At 40.6% G+C, this 14412-nt stretch overlaps 1 protein-coding gene across 2 annotated transcripts in view; it reads right to left on the bottom strand.

Annotated features, from left to right (window-relative positions):
- Window positions 1–14412, bottom strand: part of NEGR1 (neuronal growth regulator 1) — a 452691-nt gene that overhangs the window by 231023 nt on the left and 207256 nt on the right. The gene's annotated exons all lie outside the window — the stretch shown is intronic.

The following is a 14412-nucleotide window of genomic DNA, read 5'->3' as shown; positions in this document are numbered from 1 at the left end:
AATTAGTTTCTATGATGACTTCATTTCCATCCCCACAAGGGGGTTTGTAGATCTCTGCATTTAGCCCAGAACTCACAAAGAACAGGTAGATGCTAGATTTCAGCTATTTCTACCCTCACCACAAAAACAGCCTCTTGACTCTTTTGATATGGTGTAAATTGGATAGGTGAACATAGGCCCTGAGTCTCATTTTCCATTCCATGCCACCGTGGGCTGCCAAAGGCCTCTTTCAGTCGGTCTCATGGAACTAGCCTCTTTTATTCTTTTGGGTTCTGGCTAGTTTTCGAGACAATAATAGATGCACAAAGATACTCATACATTTTTTGTAAGCTTAAGTGACATATGACTGTAAAGCATTTTGTATCCTGGAAAGTACCAGAGAAATGAGTCACAGTCACAGTACTGCCAGCAATCATGTATCCATGAGATGCATCTTAAAAGAGGGTAAATATGTATTTTACAGAAGGATTGCCTTCCTATTGTTTTGTAAATCTTGCTGAGCTACTTTGGAATCCAGAACAAATTTGCTAAATCTTGCTCTTTTTGTTCTGAGAGAGAAACAAGATGATAACAGTGGCTGGCACCAAGAAGTTAATTTTATAACAAACTGACATCTCAAGTAGCAGCAATTTAAAAGAGCAATGCTTTGTCAGTTTTAAGTGGGAAGTGGTTGCTGGTATGATTATAGATGTCTTCTGCATATTTATTTTGCCCCACTTTAAATAAATTTGTGTAAGATTTATCTTGTTAGTTCCAAATACAAGTCCCTCTTGGCTAGATTTAGGAAATAAATTAGTCTTCACAAACATTGAGGAGACTGAATCAATACATTAATATTTAGGAGGCATTAGGGAGGTTTATTAGTGGGAAAGGGCAGCACACGTTGCACTGGAAATATTGGACATATTTAATTCAAAAGCATCAATTGCAGTGACGCACTGAATCTATAAATTGTATTTACATATACAGATAAATGAATTTTGATGCATGATATGGTAAAAGGCTGAATGTTTGGACAAAATCAGAACACGGGCTAGGCACAGAGATGAAATGTGACCAGAAAAGCATGAACTATGATCTCTCCTTCTCCTGTGTAGATGTCCAATTCGCTTCCATTTCAGCTAGAGTGGGCAATGGGAATTCTCAATTATTTGTTTGCCATACTCACGAGATAAGATGAGGACTGCCATTTATTTAGAATTGGCTCTTATTCAGATACAGAGAGCAGATAGCATATTTAGCTTGATCTTGAAATCCATCCTCAAGGAGGACAGAAAGGGAGGATAGAAAGTTCACATAAATATGCTAAATATGCTTAAATGTGTTTAAATAATGCAAAGGAAAATCCAGTCTGAACGATCCTGATTTAAGTATCTGATATACATCTAGTTAAGATGCCAAAGTCAGCATCATTTTCCGCAGCAAAAATGATTAGGAGAAGACAGTGATCTTAAAGAAGTATAACAAAATTGCTCCTCAAAATGCTCCTAGTCAGAAGAAGGGTAGTTTTTGTAAGGGGTATTCAGCTTGTTTAGTCTCTTAGATATTTGAAGTCAAAGTTATCCTAGGGGTTTAAACACTAGCGTGTACATCTTGAACTGGGCCAGAAGCAAACTAGCAGCCAATGGCATAATCATACCAACACTGACAACCATTGCCACAATATCCCTGGCAATTCTACTGCTACCCACCAGTCTGAATGACACTTGTTGGCAATGTCTCCAAGTCATCAGTGATGGTTGAAACACCAAGATGACATCTGAGAACCCAGACCACAACTCTCTACGCACCATGGGCAGCCAAAGACAGCTTTACACATGTCCCTTCTCAGATCCTCTGCAATCCTATATGTAGGACTGAGAGGGAACAGTTTCATTGGGAGAATTGTTTTGAAACCTGCTATAGTACCAAGGAGCCTACATTACACATTGTTTCAAACTTCACACCTAAATCATTTGTATTTATGAATACACAGGGATCACGTAAGAGACAAACATAAATGCACACTACAAGAGGAATGGCATGAAACCCATATTGTGAACTGGTTGCTGGCTAAGCGGGAATAAACTATTTAACTTTTTAAAATATTTACAGGTTACTGTTCAAAGTCAAATGTTCTTAAGGATGTTTGCAAAGTCACAAAACTGTGATGGCAAAGTTGTTTGGAGACCTCTGTGCAACAAATGGCTAACAGGCCCACTTATTATTAATAACAGCAGTAAATAATAACATTTAGGTTTGTCACAAAAAGGGGAAATGACCAACTGTAGGGACCACTTACCTTTGTATGATGGCGAGCAGCGATTATGGGCCAGCATGAGTGCGGTCTGAGCATGGGGCAAATTTCCAGCCCCACATGACTATTGGGAGATGATGCTCCGTACCCCTCCAGTCATACAGGTTGCTGGGAGGCTTGTATTGTAATGGGTTATCAGAGGCAAACTACATTTGCTGGGATACTTGTATCCAAACAGACCTATCACAGACAAGATGCATTTGAATGGGCCTATCACAGGAAAACAGGGGATGAGTGGGGCTTCATGATGAACCTGAGTGACGACTTCAGCCCCTGATCTTCATGCAGGTCCACCCACTGGGTAGATAGAGAGGCTTTGCCCGGACTCAACAGCAAAGTTGAAGCAAGATTCCCCACCCTCCCACCCTATCCAGCATACTGACTTGCCAGAAGGTGAGCAGGCAGGTTCTGCATATGACCTTGCTATGAAAATACTTGGTTGTCATATTTGACCAATGAGGAAATTGCCTACAGGCAAATTGGGCCTGTCTGGAGAGTTTTGTCTTCCTCACAGCAATTGTTGCAACTTGCTGGCAGATAAGGCACTAAACTAGTTCCTTAGTCAGAGGGAGGTGATAGGAGCCCACCGACATCCCTGCTTCAGAGAATCAGGAGTACCCAGTTAAAGGAATCCAGGGGAGGTGCTTCTGTCTGCATGCCCAGTTGGGAGCTGATGGGCCACCGCAAAATAGCGGTCCAGAAGGAATCAGCTCTATTTGAATTATGTCATAGGGGGATCCTTAACCCAGGATTGACCCTGCAAAATAATCAACCAGCAGTCAGGTTGGTTGATGGAGGAGACATGCCCAAACCTACTTGTATCTGTAATCAATAAAGTTGTCACCTATTTGAACCCAAGATGCTTGTATTGTGTGTTTACTGTATCTTCCCACTATATAGGCCCCACTGATTTCAGGTTCCCTGTGCCTGGGCCCACAAATCTTGGTGTTTCTTTGCTCTTTTTTGTACAATTCAGCAAAATAAAATGAAAATTCCTTCTATAGAGTCACAGCTTAGTATTCTGGAGTAGGAACAACAAACAGAGGCCACAATTTAACCACTTCACTAATACTACAACCTACATGCTTAAAGTTTGTTTTAGCATGTATTTATATGTGATATTTTAATGAGGTATTTTTATCTGCTCCTGCTTTGCTCAGTTTTTTATGTTATATTTTTTTGTTGCAAACCACTCTGGGATCAGCAACTACAGAGGGTAGAATATAAATGTCTCAAATAAATAATGCAGTCCTAAAGATAAACTTTTTAGAGCCTGCCTGAAAAATACCAAGGATAGGAGCTGCAAATATATGTGCCAGTGAATGGTCATTGGCACATACAGCGTGTTTAATGTGTCCAGCGCTACAGGAATCCAAACAGCTGCTGAGATTCCTAGCATGCTGTTATGGCAGAACACCGATAATAAATGAAATGGGAGGGGGGTAGGTAATGATAGCACTGGAAAAAAGCTAAAAAAGAAAATAGAAGCCACCATTTGAAAATATCACATAACGGAAGGGGCTTCAGTCTAACTGATTTGACACTGATAATCTCTTGTTGCACTTGAGGCTCAATTTGATGAGAGAGGTAATATATTTTGGGACCTTTTCCATTCTGGAAGGAGGCATAACATTTAAAATGTTATACATGTAATAATCTATCCAGTTCTTTTCTTACTATTTCATGTGCTGCCACAGCCCTCATCTCAATCACCCACACACAATGCGAAACAAAATAGAAGGTGTGCATGCATTGGTTTTTGCTCTGCCTCTCTACCTACTTTCCCCATTCTTGATTCCATTTTTGTTTCCTTCAGGAGTGCAACCCATGGCAAACATTTCAGACTAAAAGGCTTGAATGAACCATTCCAAAGGGAATTTCAAAATCTCCTTGCCTCTGTTTGCATTATACCCTCACTGGGAGCCAAAGTAACTCAATAGTGGACATTTGTTAGAAACGATAACTTCTTGATGCCATAAAAGCCACAGTTATTTCTAGCTACTGTATCTTAAAGTAGTTTCTTAGAAATGTAAAACATTTCAAAACTTTCTGCTATCTTCTATGAAAGGCAATTGGAGTATTTTTTTAAATAACAAACATAACACAGCCTTAGATACTCTTTACAAAGTTGTAAACATGAAGGTTTACAATCTGGCCTGAAGTTTTGAGAGGAAGTCAAGATATCTGAGGGGCAGAATAATTGTTGAATGGACTTTTACTGCATTATTCATTAAGGGCTACTTTTGGCCAATCCCCATATGTTTTGGTGGATAGTGCCAGTGATTAAATGCATGTGACTGAATCCTGGAGCCATGACTTCCAACCAAACAACTTGCAATGTTCAACAACAACAACAACTTATATGCTGCCCAACTGACTGGGCTGTCCTAGCCACTCTGGGCAGCTTCCAACAAATTAAAACACAACAAGACATCAACATTAAAAACTTCCCTATTTAGGACTGTCTTCAGATGCCTTCTAAAAGTCAATTTATTTCCTCAACATCTGATGTGAGGGCGTTCCACTGAAAATATGGCAGGCTTCAGCTTCAATGAATCATTGTCCCTTAGGGCACTTGGAATATGGGCCAGTATGAATCAAATGACAGATATTTTCTTTAGCTCTACAATTTCAGGCTATAGATGAGATATGTTTATGTCTTGCATTTTAAAATATGATTTCAAATCCAATCTTGAAATCAATTAGTTTGGCAAAGAGTAACTGAAGTACAAAATTAAATCATTCTATCTGTGTTGCAAATGCTACAGCTGCAATTCGTTCAGTAAGTAAGGGGTTACTGCAATCAACATTGGAGCATGGGCAAAGAGGTTAAACATTGGATGATTCATCATGCAACATGTATGTGGACTCAGAGAATGCAGAAATTAACTCACAATCTGTCTGAATAATGAAAATATTAAATTAAGGAAACATTGAAATTTGTCAGGTAGAAAACCACATTTATGAGCCTAATAGATTTGACTATACAAACTGCCTAATAAACAGTTTTGGTGGTGATACAAGTTCTGACCAAGTCTTGTTTATTTATTTATTTATTTATTTTTGCATAATGGTGTAGAAGACGGGTGGGTAACTCTTGTGGTCCAAGGAATACAATTTCGGTTGACCACCCCTCTGAGGGCCACATACTAGTTCATGCACATGTCACTCAACGCACATACATAACACAAACCATGCACAAACACACACCAGGAATGGCTGTTGATGATGAAGGAACTCCATTGCATTCATAAATATAAACTATTTATTAAAAATTCAGGGTACTTAATGCTGCATCCAGTAGCACACTCCCTCCAGTAACTTTTGATGCCTCCAGTAACTTATGTTGCCTCTCACACACTGGAGATGCTCACAAGTCTACCAAAAGGCATTGCAAGTAGAAACCGTTAGCTGCCACTTCCTTATTCACCGTGTTTTTCTATCACAAAAGTCAACAAGAAATTTCTCCTCTCAAGATAGCTCTCAATAACAGGTATAGTGGTACCTCAGGTTAAGAACTTAATTTGTTCTGGAGGTCTGTTCTTAACCTGAAACTGTTCTTAACCTGAGGTACCACTTTAGCTAATGGGGCCTCCCATTGCCACCACACCACCGCCATGCTATTTCTGTTCTCTTCCTGAAGCAAAGTTCTTAACCCGAGGTACTATTTCTGGGTTAGCGGAGTCTGTAACCTGAAGCGTCTGTAAACCGAGGTACCACTGTATTGTGTTTTGTGCTATTTCTGTAACTTTGGGCTTTATCTGTTCTCCACAACAGCCATGACAGATCATATCTCTTTTTTTTTTGCAGCCATTGGCATCGAGTAATGCTTAAGTGCTCTTAATTAGGAAGTGGCAAAGCTGTGTATGCTTGAGAAGATTTAAGGGGACTTCTTCTTTATTGGGCCCTGACAAACTCCTAGGGTATCTTCCTTGGCCCCTACAAACTCCCAGAGAATCTCTGGAACATGCATTGCACACATGCAACAGTGAACAGAGCAGTCAGAAATACAGACAAACTTAGACTGCTGATGCCAACAAAATTTGGAATGCCTTCAAGGGGGCACTGAAAACCTTTGGGGGCAGAGTTGAAAAGGGCTATGAGTTATCCACCACTCCTGCAGTTGCTACAAGTCAAGCATTCTTGCATATAAGTTTATTTCAGCAAAGGCTTTTATCTTTTTTCTTTCAGAACAATGGGATCTACATCCTTGGTTCAGGGTGGCTCTTTAATCAATCTAGGATCATTCTGTTTAGCAGTTTTCACTGTGGTGTTATCGGAAACAATCCTCATCATTGTTCAGGATGCCTTATGAATGTATCCACAGCAAGCTAGAGAACTCAGCAAACTCTGGGTGGGGTCTCACTTTGCACATAGGACGAACTTCTTGTTCATCCCAGTGACCCCACTAGGATTCCCATTCCTCATGGGCATAGGCTAAGGCCAATCATGCCTCAGCAGAGGCACACCTGTTGGTATCTAGTCCACTGTTCTAGACTGCCCCTGCAGCATTTTGATAGCTGTGGGTAGACATTGGTTTTTAAAAACCATTTAAAAACAGATCATCACAAAACAACAATTTGCTGTTTTAAGCTACTAGAAATAAGAGTGAATTCTTCATATTTTGTGGGTTTGCTTTGCTGCACAGTCCACTTTCTCTTCATTTCAATTCAACATGGATAATACCTAAAGCAAATTCTGGCATTTACTACACCTGCAATTTGCAGCAGCTTTCAGATAATTTATGTTGCATTCCTCCCTGCCCTGGGCCTATACAGATTATCAATGTAAAGAAGCTCCTGTGAGCATTGATGGAGCAAAACCGAGGGGTGGTGGTGGTGGTGAACACTGATGTGATTATGTGAAGAATCGAAGCAAGATTCCATTTGTGTTTCATCAATGTGTGCAGGTCCTTGTGTGCACTGGTAATCTGGCCAGAAAAAAAATAAAATGCCACTGAACAGAAGGTACTTGAAAGCAGCGGCAAACCGCTTACACCCAACAGTTGGGTAAAGTCTGGAATCCAAAAATAGAACAATAGCAGATTGCTAATGCATCAGTGACATGCCACAAACAGGATCAGCTAAGTCAGACAGAGAAAATGTCATAAGGATATCTAATTCTGAATGGCAGCTTTGGCTTCAGATTGTGAAGAACATTGATTAGCCAGATTTGGTGTGGACTGCTATGCAACACTAGTTGTCAATACAATGAATAAACCCAGATCTTCCCCTTTGTCAATATTATAAAATCAGTAGTCTCTGTCAAGCCTGGATTCAACTGTTTTCTATGATGTGATGATACCAGAACGAAGTGTCCTCGTCAAAATACATCCCATTAGACAAATGGACAAGAAAGGGCTAAATGTCACTTCTTATTCTGTTTCGTCTTTTCACCCTCCTATCCCCTTCCTACTTCAGTTTCCACTTCAGAAAATGGCCAGCTTGACTGCAGAATGGGTGTTTTACGGGCTTCTCGTTGGCTAGTTTTGCAGTCATAAAACTGGTGCACATCTGATATCGTTTTGCCCTGTCTGTTTACACTGAAAGCCAGCACTTTAATGAGTGTTGCACCATAGTTTTATCAATTAGGAAGGAGGTGATGATTTTAGATTACAAAAAGGTGGGGGGTTTGCACCGATCAGCCTAATCTGCTGTGCATAGTAAATGTAACTAGGACATCGTGATTATTTCTGTTCCTAAATAAAAGTTTTTTAAAAAGAAAATAATCACAATCACTATAAGAATTCATTTGCATCAACAGAGGGAATGAACCACATGACATAATATTCGTTGTATAGGTCACTAAATGATTTAAGCTGTTTCTGGACAAATAGCATGAACGGTTTTCCCAACATAGCTGTAATTAGGCTGTCATTACTTGAGATAAAGCTCAAGGCAATGCAACTGTAAGGAGAAAATATCTGCTGGTGATGATTTGTATCTGCTTGGAGTGCATTTGTTTAAAAGGGAAAAAATATCTGCAAATCTATTTTTTTTCCTAATGAACAGAGTGACTGATCTGCATGTTAATGCAGGCAGAGCCGACAAGATGTTTTGAGGATCACATGATATGCCTTAACAAGATTTATTTTCACCTGGGACGGCATAAGTCTCCAAAGAAGAGAAGTTAAGAAATAAATAAATGCAGCAGAAAATACTATCAGCTGATAAAACTTCACTGTACATGGAGCTTAAAGAAAGTAGACTTAACTGTGCAATCTTATTTGTTCTGTCTACCCAGAAGTGCATCCCACTGAATCCAGTGGGGCTTACTTCATGGTGGGGATGGGAAAGAAATTGGAATCAGTTGTCATTTAAAAGGTGATCTGAAACAAGATGCACAAGGAAGCACTTCTCTGATTTTTGCAATGCATCTCTCCCACCAAGTAATGTGTACAACCATGCATATACCAGGTAAAGTGTGCAGAAAAATGCACATATCAGTGAAAATAACATACTAAAATGCATTAGGTTAGGGGAAATCACTTTGCAAGAATGCATATGTTAGGCAAAATTGCCCACAAAAATATGCATGTTAGGAGACAGTCACACTAAAATGCTAGTGGATTTTCACCAGGACTTTTAAAATAAAAATTTGCAAGCTAATGTGGAAATGTGCAGAACTGAAGTTAAGGCTGGAAAAATGAGAACAGATTTGGGCATCCCCACTTCCAGGTGAATTGGTATAGGACTGCAGACTAAGATGACTGATGGACTGTTTTCTTCACATGCTGTGTTGCCAACCGATGGTATAACATGAGGATCCCCACCAAGCTCTGAAAGCCAAGGAAATGCCAGACATACACATGTATGAACACGACCTGGGCCTAAGAAGTTAAAATATTATTACATATGTGCTGCCATATGAAGCAAGACCACTGGCCCACCTAGCCTATATGTAAGCATATTATCTGTGGCTTTCCAGAATTTCAGGCATATTTTCCCCAAGCACTGCTACCAGAAGTAAATGAAAACGGATATGTCAGCAAGTAAACCTGCAATTTTCTGCATGTATTGGGGAAGGGCTATAGAGCTCAGTGGTAGGACATCTGCTTTGACTGCAGAAGGTCCAAGGTTCAGTGCCCAATATCTCCATGTAAGGCTGTTGAAACCATGAGAATGTGAGCTACTCTCAGTCAGTTGAGACACGTCAGAGTGAGGTGAATCAATGGTCTGACTTGGAATAAGGCAGCTTCCTATCTGTACTACATACTATTGAAATATACACCTCCCTATAATAAAAATCCCCTTCCATACTTTTGTTCAAAAATAAGTTTCCTTCCAAAGTTTCAGTATGATCCTAACGCAAAATATGATGGTCATAAATCTGACGCAAAGCAATTAACCTGTCAAACATACCACTTTAGTTATGTATCTATATCTGTACATTACTAAAGATATTTCAGTTCAGTTCTTTCATATGATGGGCATTATTGCTCAGTAAAGTGCAACTGAAAAGTGCTAATGATAATTGCACCAAATACTAAGAATTTGGAGCCTTAGGTTGTACTTGGAATGTCAGAAGACATAAATACTATCACTTAATAATTACGCCTAATGATACATTTCTTCCCTATTTTTGAAGGCAAGGTTAATTATCCTCGAGCTTGCATTTATGCTTTATACACACCTAGTTTGAAGACATTAAGTATTTTAATAAAGGAATTCTTATATTCTCAGGATAAAGCCCTGGTATCCCCAGGCAGAGCTGATAAGGAGAGTCCAAGGGAGTCACTGACAGTCAATGTAGACAGTACTGAGTAGGATGGACTAACGGTCTGACTTTGCAGTTTCCTATATGTCACAACTCTGGAGAACAATGGCAACCAGAAAAATGACTTGGAGGCTATAGTGTCACCAGCTATGGAGTCCAAGGGGGTTCCTGGCTTTCTGACTGATGCTGCTGATCAGGGGGGTCATTGAACCTGGCAGACAGGATCTCCTTGAACCAGCTCCCACATCGGCATGGCCCATATAACTAGAGCCAGGACCTTCAAAGGCACCTTCTCCTGATCCTGAGGAACCAAGTACCTCCCACATTCCCTCACCTGTCCAACGGTGCAGGGAGTAGTGCAGTAGGTGGGAGGCATTGCTCTTTTAAGAGGCTCTAGTTCACCAAAGGGGGATGGAGCCTAGGAGAAGTGGGCCGGAAGCAGAGGCTTAAAAGATCTCTGTATACTTCCACCGCTTGTCAGAGCAGGCATCTAAGTAGGAGCTATCCGTGGTGCTGCAACAACTGACCTGCTTTACCCTATGCACTTCTTCAAAGGACCAGAACAGGATGCGATGAAACTTTTCTCTATGAAGAAAGGGGCACTTCTGACCAATCCTAATCATAATGTTTTAAAAGGTATCGTTCTTAGGAAACAGTAAAATTGAAAGTACAATTCTGTATATACTGTATAACTGTATAAAATTATCTGACTCTAAGCAGTTTCATATCAATCCTAACCCCCACCCCGTCAGTGGATCTGGCATTTAAAATTGAAGTGGATCCGGCATTAAAAATTGCATACATTAACCTAAATCCCACACAATATACTTTATTGAAATAATATGCGGGGAAGATGTTGCATGTGAAACAAAGCACATTAAATAAACAGTATTTCTGTTTCCTTAAAAACTGGCCAAAATTATACTACTATGACTCCTATATTGATGATGTAGATGATAACTAAAAGTAATTCAGATTCATCTAGCCCTTTTCTGGCATATTCAAGGTACATATATTATCCTAGTAACCTTACAGCTGCTCTATAAGATATGCCAGTTTAATTATCCTTGTAACGCAGATGCGGGCTAAAAGACTACGGCAGCGAGCTTATCAGAGAGCTAACATTTGAACCAGAGATTTTCAGATCATGGCACATACTCTAAAGTACCAAACTGCACCAGTCCCTTGATGGATTTCAGGGCCAGCTGTTAGGCTACAGAAATCATTTGGTATGGACATTCTGTTGCCCTGTGGCATGGTGTAGAATGTGGTTATATTTGAAAGTGGAAGTCACGTGGGAGGGCCCGTAACCTGGTTTCTTCTCCTTGTAGCCTTTGTAACCATGTTGTTAGTCCCTTACAACTAACCTGCTCAGCTCCATATTGTTAAAGCAATGTGGAAAGTAACATATAATGCCTGGTATTCCTTTCTCCATTCTTGCACACACCCCCCCCTGACCCAATGGGTTATATTCAATGTAGCACTAAAGTGAATGTTGTTTCAGCACAAAGATTTCTCACACAATGGAATGTAATCCCCATCTCCTTCCTCCACATGCTCACTAAATCTAATCTGAGGATTCCTTCAACCTCTGGAGCAGATTTGGGAATAGTGTGGAGAGCACACAGGGGGGGGGGGAGGAGTGGAAATCCTGTTGTGCTAGTGCAAAAATTTAATTGAATACAACCTAATGACTGCAAACCAATACAGATGCATAGACCCACAAGCATAGCAATTTCAGCATGCTTAAAAGGTAAAGGGACCCCTGACCATTAGGTCCAGTCGTGGCCGATTCTGGGGTTGTGGCACTCATCTCGCTTTATTGGCCGAGGGAGCCGGCGTACAGCTTCCGGGTCATGTGGCCAGCATGACTAAGCCACTTCTGGCGAACCAGAGCAGAGCACGGAAACGCCGTTTACCTTCCTGCCGGAGTGGTACCTATTTATCTACTTGCACTTTGACGTGCTTTCAAACTGCTAGGTTGGCAGGAGCAGGGACCGAGCAACGGGAGCTCACCCCGTTGCGGGGATTCGAACCACCGACCTTCCGATCGGCAAGTCCTAGGCTCTGTGGTTTAACCCACAGTGCCACCTGCGTCCCGTTCAGCATGCTTAACCTACTCTTAACTCTTTGTTCAGTTGTGGCTAAGTGACATTCAAGGTTAAATGGCAGAGCACATCCTTCAGCAAGCCAGAGGCCTAGGATTAATCCCTGCCATCTCCAGTACAAAATAGTTTCACGTTTAGCATAGACTATTCTCTGTATAAAAAGGCCCTGACTGAGGTCCGGCAGAGCCACACTCAGGTAGAATAGATCAGGTTTTCCCAACATTGTACTTTCCAGATATTTTGGACTATAGTTCTCATCAGCATGGCTAATGGTTAGGGACGATGAGTTGTAGCCCCAAACATCTGGAAGGAACCATACTGAGGAAGGGTGGAGCAGGCTGTACTGGACAAAGTGGTTCAGAGGTCTGATTTATGTTAAGGCAGCTTCATATGTAACTTACTGATATTCTGCACATCCAATAAGTGGAATGCCACAAAATGAGAAAGCAGATATATATATATATATATTTGCTTTCGTAGATTTTCACGGGTACAGGAATGCAGGTTTTGGTGTCCTCGGGTGTCTTCCCGTGTAAAAGGTATATATATACCTTTTGTAAACAGACTATTTATACACCTCATGTATCATTTCTTATCCAGAGGCTCCTGCTAATCATGAGGTATTTTGTGGCAGGTTTTGGATTTTTGTTTTGTTGTGCTTGCTTGTGTTTTATTGGGACTTAACTACAGAGAGTGGGTTGACAGCATGAAGAGGCATTTCATGAAAGCTATGGACAGCAATCAGATGGTCTCAGCTTCTTGTCACTGCCAAGCAGGGCCGGATTTGTACTGCAGATTGGGAGATGAAAGGCTTCCCTCATCTCATTGCTAATTCCTAAACCACCTGTCCCTCAGAATAGTTAATGAGGGCACACAAGCATTGGGAAATGGATGATCATTGAGATGGTTATTAACACAGAGCTGCAGTCTCTTTTAAATAAAACACATCACCATATCTGCATCAGTAGTGCTCAGTATGGAAATGATCCAGGACCTTCCAATAATTGATTTTCATTGTATCTACAAACCTATCATGCAAATCGCAATCTTCAAATATGCATCTGAGCTTGCATTGACAAGACAAGGATGAAAGAGATTTTTCTGAAGAACAGTATGCTTGACAGCTTGTTTTTGCATAATGATGATAATCTCTCTGAAAAGAACATTGTTTTCAGTGACATTTACTCTCTTTTCAGTTTGACCCTGTTTGGTGGTAATGATATCTGTCCCACTTGCACTTTATTAATGTTTCCAAGTAATGGTTTAAATGCCAATCAGTTTCAAAAGGAATAATTACATTTACACATGGACATTAGAAGAACTAACTTAGTTCATCAAAAGAGGTACGATTTTCTGCTGCCTAGCCTAATCCCTGTCACACTAGTGATTTGCCACTACTGTTGCAAGTTTGTCAGTAGTGAAAAAGAAGGGAGAGACACTGAGAGGGAAATGGTGGTTTTAAACAACAACAGAGCTTAGAGTAAAGCGGGGGTGGAGAGAAACTGGGAGGGGGAAAGTGGTCATTTCAAACAACAGCAGAGGATTAAGAGACACTGAGAGGGGAAAACCACGCTGATTTAAAACCATGACAGAGGTTTGAGTAGAGTGAGCGGGGTGACACCGAGGAAAGGGAAGTGGTAGTTTTTACTACAATTTGAATACAGCAAGTGGGGATTTGGGAAAGGTTCTATTTTGTTAGCTTTTCGTGTTAGCTTCTGTGCTGCACAACAATGAACTTGTTGAAACTTAAAAAAATAAACCCTTAGAGTGCTTCTACCTCTACTTTACTCAGACTACTGTTGTTGTTTAAAACCGCCACTTTCCTCTCATTTATCTTAAGTTTATATTCTGCCCTTCCTCCTAAAGGAGCCTCTTAGTTTTTTCAAGGTTGCCAGGAATAGCATATTTCAGGCAACACATGTCTGGGTAAACAGGGATTTTCAAATTTCCCCCATGAAATTTAATAATGAGAGAGACAGCACTAGGAAGGTCGTTCCACAAATGGGGAACCATCACTTGTCCCAGATCTCTGAGAACTAGGCTGCTAACCATAAAGCTCAAAATGGCTGATAATGAGAGAGGTGCTCTTTTCAGAGCTAGGACAACAAGCCATTTAGTGCTTTGTACACTCACAATATTAATTGAAAGACCATGTTTTCCCACATCATTCTTCCCTCTTGTGCAGATCTTTGATAGAGACATTATTTTGCATTCTTCCACAAGCAGAGGCATTATGGCCCATATAATTATAATAAGGGTTCTAAACTGTGTGAGGCATCTATGCACTGTCTC

The sequence above is a fragment of the Podarcis muralis genome, chromosome 5 (genome assembly GCF_964188315.1).
Source record: "Podarcis muralis chromosome 5, rPodMur119.hap1.1, whole genome shotgun sequence".
Classification (NCBI taxonomy): Eukaryota; Metazoa; Chordata; class Lepidosauria; order Squamata; family Lacertidae; genus Podarcis; species Podarcis muralis.
The sequence above is the reverse complement of the archived record's forward strand: the minus strand, read 5'-3'. Positions and strand labels throughout refer to the sequence as shown.